This window comes from Orcinus orca, chromosome X (genome assembly GCF_937001465.1).
Source record: "Orcinus orca chromosome X, mOrcOrc1.1, whole genome shotgun sequence".
Classification (NCBI taxonomy): domain Eukaryota; kingdom Metazoa; phylum Chordata; class Mammalia; order Artiodactyla; family Delphinidae; genus Orcinus; species Orcinus orca.
In genome coordinates, this window is record NC_064580.1 from 43,042,987 (window position 1) to 43,049,672 (window position 6,686).

General features: G+C 40.9%; 1 protein-coding gene across 1 annotated transcript in view; it reads right to left on the reverse strand.

Moving 5' to 3' along the window:
* The window catches only part of LOC125963073 (U3 small nucleolar RNA-associated protein 25 homolog), a 153,118-nt gene that overhangs the window by 27,435 nt on the left and 118,997 nt on the right, over window positions 1-6,686 (reverse strand). The window lies entirely within an intron of this gene.

The window sequence follows — 6,686 nt, forward strand, 5'->3', positions numbered from 1 at the left end:
TGAATCTGAACTTGTAAACATTACTCAAGATTTTCTCTGTGGGCCAGATTACTCAATTGAATTTTGTAAAACTTTCATGGATATAAGAGAAGAAACTATATTCTCGGTTAGGTACAGATTACTCATTAGGACTTTTCAATCTAGTTTGAGGATTAACATTTCTTTACTCTGATTTTTTGTCTTTTTGTCTACTCCATCTGTTATATTATCAAAAGATAGAATAAATGTTATATTTTAAAACAAATTTCTCCTTATAGTTCTGTTTTTGGCAGGTGGGTGGGGGGATCCTAAAGTATATATCTTTGGCCATTTTTCACAATGCCACTATGTGTTTTCTTTGTTTTGCTTGTTGAGTCCTTTTGACCTTGAATTTACTTTGGTAAGTACATCATCACTGCTGCTTTTATTTTGCTGCCACTAATCTGGTGTGTCTTTGGCTAAACCTTTATTTTGCATTTGTCTCTTTGTTTAAGATATACTTCTTTTAACTGCATATAAGAGTATTTTTTGCTCTAATCCCACATTTGTGTCTTGAGATTCAGTCCATTTAAATTTGTATAATGATGATAACCTTATTTTTTTGTATTATATTATCCTTATTATCAGTTTTACTACTTCCTAAATATAACTTTCATTCTCTTCTTCTTCCTAACACCTTTATGACATTTCTGTTCAGTTTTGTCCCCCCCCATACCTCATTAGTTTGGTAATTTTTATGTTTACTAATTGTCCAGTTATATATTTGGTCCTCTCTAACAGGCATGATTTATGTTTTTTCTATTATTTGATCAGAATATAATTAACCTTTCTTGGTAGAGAAAGATACTCTATCCTCCATATTTGCCTCAGCAAGGTGAACAGTATTATTTCCGGATTTTTCTAGAAACATTTAAACTGCTTTTATGAAGACTGTATTTTTCTTAGGTTAAGTCAATTCTGCTTCAAGAAAACTTACTTAACATTTTTATTCAAAGTCCCCAGTCACTTTATTTGTCATAATTTAACTATAGCTATATGAATGTGTACTTGAGGGTGTGTATTTTACCACAACAGTCATTGCTAACCATTGTCTTGCTCTGTTATTTTGAGATCTATCTTCTGATTTAGTATTCATTTATTTAGAATACTTCCTTTAGTGTTTTCCTCAAATAGAGTAAATTGGTAGAATAGTGTTCATATTATTTAATGTCTGAAGCTGTTTATTTCTCCATGGTCTATGGGAAGCAGCTTCTAAAATGGCTCCCAATGATCCTTGCCTCCTGGTATTCATGGCCTTGTGTAATTCCCTCCATTTGAGTAACTTGCTTCTAATCAATAGCATACCTTTAACACTGAGGAGATGCCACCTTCGTGATTAGATTACAAGAGATTGTAGCTTCTGTCTTGCTAACAGGCTGTGCCCCTTGTTGGATTTAGTGAACCAACTTGCCATGTTGGGGAGGCCCGTATAGCAGGGAACTGAGGGTGGCCTTTCACCAACAGTCGGTATGAAACTGAGGCTCTCAGTCCAACAGCCCACATGAACTGAATCCTGTAAACAACCATATAAGTGAACTTGGAAGCGGATCCTTCCCCAGTTGAGCCATCAGATGAGGCCCCAAGCCTAGCTGAGACCTTGAATGCAGCCTCATGAGAGACCCTAAAACAGAGGACCAAGCTAAGCTGTGCCCAGATTCCAGACTCATATAAACTATGAGATAATAAATGTGTGCTTTTTTAGGCCACTAAGTTTATGGGGATGTAGAGCCAGGCAATTAGGGACTGGAGGGTCAGTGGCTTTGTGAGGGACTTCTGGAATGAAAGCCATAACATCTTTCAGGAATGGTCAGTGTTTAGCTGCTCCATAAGTCAGTTTTGGAAACTATGCGGGTCAGTAACTGGCAGTCTGGGAAGACGGATGATTGGAAGCCTGCTGGGGGTGTGGCACTGGTGTGCCCGTGTTGGGCATTATTCAAGGTTCCTGTGGTCATCATGGATTAATGATATGAGGAGCATGGGCCATGCCAGTGACCGGGGGACTTTGAAGTATCCTCTGGCAGTCCCTGTAGTCCAACCATAGGTGGCTTCTGCTGGTCAGTAAATGATGGGCAGCCAGAGGAATCAGGGGCATGGTCCCAGGGATTTGGGACCTCACGTGACCAGAGATCAACTTTCCTGAGTTCGTCAATCACTGGAGGACCTGGTGCACACCTGGTTTTCAGTGTCTAAGAAGTGGGTGGGGAGGGTGAGTTTGAGTTTTCATCTCTGTCAGAAGAGGGAGGACCAGGTAGGTTGCCCTGGATGTGCACTGAAACATGCAGAAGCTCAGTTTATGCACACAAGATGTTGTCTCCCCTCAGCCTGAGCACTTTGAAGACAATGGAAAATAGGAATATTGTTTATTGGGAGCCAACCCTGCATGGGGTTCAGAATCGCAGAGTGACAGGGACTTCCCTGGTGGTCCAGTGGTTAAGACTCCGCGCTCCCAATGTAGGGGGCATGGGTTTGATCCCTGGTTGGGGAAGATCCCACATGCCGTGTGGCACGGCAAAAAAAAAAAAAAAAAAGAATCGCAGAGTGACTGAGTATGGGCACTTTGGAGTCAGCTGAACTTGGCTTAAGTATTTCCTGGTCCTTCTACTTGCTAGCAGTGTGACCTTGGGCAACCGACTTCACCTCACTGTGCTTCCGCTGCTTCTACTGTCAAATGGTCCAAATGATGATCATTGTCAGGTAGCTGACAAGGTTGCAGTGAAAATTAAATGAGGTACCTGATATTGATCACCAGGGCCTCAGGGCAGAGGCAAGTTCCAGACTTGGTGTCCCTGAGACAGGTCACCATCTTCCTGCTGCATGAGCACCACGTGGCTGGTGTCCCACATCCAGAGCCCTTCCTGTTTCAGTGGAAAATGTGGTGCAGCCGATGGAAGAAAGGTGAGATGGGAGGGTCAGCCCCACAGCCTAGAGGAGGGGGAGGCAGCTCCCTGCAGGGTGTCTGCGAGCGAGGTCTGGGTCGGGGTGACCACCGGCCCCAGTCAGGGAGACGCTACCCCCGATGCCCCGCACAGGCCCTTCAGTCCTCACTGGCTCTGTGCACATGCTCAGTTGATCCCCACCAGAGCTGCTTTCCCCCAGCACAATACTGTTAAATAAGCTATAGACCTAATTCAAATTTCACCATTTTTCCCACTAGTGTTCTTTTTGTTTCAAGATCTTCTCCAAACTTTGACTGTTCCTCCGTCTATCCTTGTCTTTAATGACCTTGACACTTTTGAAAAGTACAGTTCAGGTATTTTGTAGAATGTCTCTCAACTTAGGTTTGTCTGTTATTTTCTCATGATTAGATTGTGGTTTTGCATTTTAGCAAGAATGCCACAGAAACGTCCTCAGTGCACTTCCTGAGGAGGTACGTGATGTCGATGTTAAACTTGATCATTTGGTTAAGGTAATATCTGCTGGTTTCTCCATTGTAAAGTTTCTATTTTTCGCATTGTACTTAATAAATACCTTGGGGAAGATACTTTGAGACTATGCGAATATGCTGTTTCTATTCAATCTTTTGCCCACTAATTTTAGCATTTATCAGTGGATCTTGCCTACAACAATTATTACCGTGGTGTTTGCCCAATAGTGGTTTTGTATTTCCTTCATTCCTTCTACATTTATTAATTGGGATTATTCTCTAAGAAAGAGCTGTCCCTCCCCTCTCACTTATTTATTGTCTTTTTATTCACTTTTTAATTTATATCAGTATGGACTCATGGATATTTATTTTATTCTCTGGGTTATCCTCCAATACAGTAGCCCCTCCTTATCCGCAGTTTAGTTTTCCACAGTTTCAGTTACCCATGGTCAAATGTGGTCCAAAAATATTAAATGGAAAATTCCAGAAACCAACAATTTATAAGTTTTAAAATTGTGTGCCATTCTGAGTGGTGTGATTAAATCTCCCGCCATCCCGCTTCGTCCTGCCTGGGGCTGTGAATCATCCCTTCATCCAGTGTATCCCACCCGTTTGTTGCAATATAGCAGTGATTGTGTTCAAGTAACCACTATTTTACTTAATAATGGCCCCAAAGTGCAGGAGTAGTGATGCTGGCAGTTTGGCTATTCTCTACTGTGCCTAACTTATAAATTAAACTTTATCATAGGTATGTATGTGTATAGGGAAAAATAGTATGTATGAGGTTCGGTACAATATGTGGTTTCAGGCATCCATTGGGGATCTTGGAACATATCCCCCATGGATAAGGGGGGAGCTACTGAACTAGCATTATTTATTGTGTTGCTCACATTGTCCCAGCTGTGGCCATTGGGAGCTCCTTCAGGTTGGCTCCTGTGTCCTTTTTTTTTATTGTTTAAATAAACTTTAAAAAATCTACAATAGCTTTCGATTTATAGAAAAGTCTCAAAGATAGATTTCCCTATCGTTAACATCCTACATTGCTATGGTATGTTTGTCACAACTAAGGAACCAACATTGGTACATTACTGTTAACTAAACTACACACTTTATTTGCATTTCTTTCGTTTTAAACTAATTTTTTTTTCTGTTGCAGGATCTTATCCAGGACACCACATTACATTTATTCATCATGTCTCTTTGGCTTCCCCTAGACTGTGAGTTTCTCAAACTTTCCTTGTTTGTGATGACCTTGACAGTTTCTAGGAGTACTGGTCAAGTGATTGATAGAACATTCTTCAGTTGGTCTTATCTGACATTTTTCTCATTACCAGACTAGGGTTTGAGATTTTGGGAAGAATACCACAGAAGTGAAGTACCATTCTCATCACTTCATATCAGGGGTACATGCTATCAACCTGACTTATCCCCAATAATGTTAACCTTGATCACTCCCTTGGCAGAGGTTTGCCAGCTTTCTCCACTATAAAGTTACTCCCCACCCCCTTTCTATACTCCAGTCTTAGGAAGCAAGTCACTAAGCACACCCAGGGATGGGGAGAGGATGTTAACCACTACCTCCTGGACGGGGAAATATCTACACACATTATTTGAAATTCTCCAAATTATCTGTCTCATCTCTCCCATTTATTAATTTATTCAATCATGTATTTATATCAGTATGGACTTATGGATATTCATTTTTATTTCATGGGTTATAATCCAATACTATTGTTTATGTTTTGTTGCTCAGATCTCTAGCTTTGGCCATTAGGAGCTCCTCTGGGTTGGCTTCTGTATCTTTTTGACATGCCCTGCCTTTTTTGAGTACGTTCTTACTTTTTGGCACCACAAGATGTTTCAGGTTCATCTTGTAGTTTCCCTGCTCCAGCCCTGGACTCAAGCACTTCTCCAAGAAGCCCTAACTCCTTTTATTGGAGAATGGTATTGAGAAACAGGATCTGGGCACTAAATGTGCTCACTGACTAGGCAGAACACTCCAGTGTTACCTAGTATATTCTTAGAGCCCAATCAAGAGACAGAAATCACACAGGAGTTTGAAGAGAGCATGTTTAATATAAGTAATTAACTATAACAGGGAATTGGAGGAATGGGAGATTGGCTACTAAGAGGTAAAGAGCACTCCAAAGAATAGCAAATATAGGGAGTAGCCTTTATCCCTAGTGCTGAGATAAAGCACCTGAGAAAGAGGCCACTCCCCATCTCTCCACCCCGGCTTAGAATTTGATCTAATTGGAAAGGGCACGACCAAGACCCATTGGATGGCAGAGAAGTTTGCTGAGCTGGTTGGCAGGGCTTGATGGAAGTCTGCCCTCTGGGATGACGGGGGAAGACGTTTATGGGATGTGCCACATGCTTATGGCCGCTGGGTGCTACTGTCCACCTAGGGATGCACTGCAGAAGCCATGGGTGCTGCAGGAACTTGGTGAGAGCAGCACACCAGAGCTAGGAAGAGAAGTCTCTTCCTCCTCCAGTGTCTTTCTGTGCCCTCTACTGATAAGTGAAATACTTAGGCTAATTTCTTTCCTTTCCCATCCTCTTCAGTGCCATTATACTATTCATTTTTAATATAGGTATGTTCATTTGTTAGCGTATATGTCATTTAGGGTTCACCCCACATTGTAGTTAATTTTAATTTTTTTGGAGGATGTGAAACAGTATGGTTTCATGAATCAAAGCTACACAAAAAGGTATATTCAGAGAAGCGTCACCTATCTCCTTGTCCCTACTATCCTGTCCCTTTCCCACCTATCCCATGTAGGTAAGTGAGCTCTTTAGTTTCAAGTGTATCCTCCTGTATTTCTTTTGCAAGGACATGTATGTCTTCTTATATCCCCTTCTTTCTAGACACTCTTTAAAGCTTCACTTTTTTCATTTAACAGTATGAAATCATTCCATATCCATTCATAGTCTTCCTTTTGTTGGAGATCTTTAAGATGGATTTCTAGATGTAGGATTGCTGACTCAAGAGGTAAGAACAAATGTAGTCTAGTTAGATATTACCCAATTCCTCGCCAGAAGGATCAAACCAGTTTGTGCTCCCAACAGAAATATACTAGAGTGCTTTTTTCCCCACAGCCTCACCAACATAACATATTGTCACACTTTTAATTTTTACCAGTCTGATAGATGAGACATGGCATCTTGGTGTTATTTTAATGTGCATTTTGCTAATTGTAAGTAAGTTTGAGGTTTAAAAATATATTTGGTGGCCATCGTACATCTCTTTTTCTTTTTGTGAATTACCTGTTCATGTCTTCCCATTTTTTAAATTTGTTTTGTA